This window comes from Magnolia sinica, chromosome 7 (genome assembly GCF_029962835.1).
Source record: "Magnolia sinica isolate HGM2019 chromosome 7, MsV1, whole genome shotgun sequence".
NCBI classification, from domain to species: domain Eukaryota; kingdom Viridiplantae; phylum Streptophyta; class Magnoliopsida; order Magnoliales; family Magnoliaceae; genus Magnolia; species Magnolia sinica.
Window position 1 is genome coordinate 55,538,493 of NC_080579.1, and position 932 is coordinate 55,539,424.

General features: G+C 40.3%; 1 non-coding gene across 1 annotated transcript; it reads left to right on the forward strand.

The window, feature by feature from the left end:
* Positions 1-438: 438 nt before the first annotated feature.
* On the forward strand, positions 439-545 carry LOC131252388 (small nucleolar RNA R71). The gene has a single exon (XR_009174411.1). It is a non-coding gene; the product is annotated as a small nucleolar RNA R71 (small nucleolar RNA).
* Positions 546-932: the final 387 nt, after the last annotated feature.

Consider the following 932-nt stretch of genomic DNA (forward strand, 5'->3'; position numbering starts at 1 on the left):
CCATTAAAAGGTCTTTGGTAATTATTCACGGCATTGAATTGCTCATTCAGTGCCTCTTGAAAAGAAGGTATTATTGGACAATTTTCAGTTGTGTGATTATTGCAAGAACAAATACCGCAAATAATTTTATTAGCCTTATCCTTCTTTAGTTCTATGGCCTCGAATTTCCTTATGAGATTAGCCACTTTAGCATTGATATCATCATCCTCTTTCAGAAGATACATTCCACCCTTCTCCTTTAATTGAGTAGGCTTAGATGTGGTGCTAGGTTTTGGGGAGATGTCTCATGATTGTGCGGTTTCAGCAAGTTTGTTAAAGTAATCCCACACTACATCGACCTTTCTATTCATGAATTCCCCATTACACATTGTCTTGATGAATTAGTGCATGGAAGATGTCAGTCCATCGTGGAAGAAAGTTGTTATGTGGCACATTTCAAAACCGTGTTGTGGGCATGAACTAATGAGATCCTTGAACCGCTCCCAACATTGGAAGAATGTTTCATCTTCCTTTTAGGCGAAGTTCATGATTGATTTCCTGATAGTGTTCGTCTTATGGTATGGAAAGAATTTTTTTTATGAACTCCTTCATCATGTCATTCCATGTGCCAATAGATCGAGGACGTAGTGAGTGCAGCCATGTCTTAGCTTTCTCTTTCAAGGAGAAAGGAAAGAGTTTCAGCCTGACCGTGTCGTCAGACATGTTAGGAAAGTATAAAGTGGTTATAACCTCGTCAAACTCTTGCAAGTCCAGGTATGGAATTTCAGATTCAAGTCCAAGGAACTCTAGACGGAGTTAGATCACCCCTAGTTTGATCTCCATATTTCCTGTATTTTCTGGAAAACCCATACAGGAAGGTGTGCTCACCCCCGCGGTTGTAAGTAATCTCGTAAGGTATGAGGCAGGGGTGCTTGATGCACCTCATTCTCATC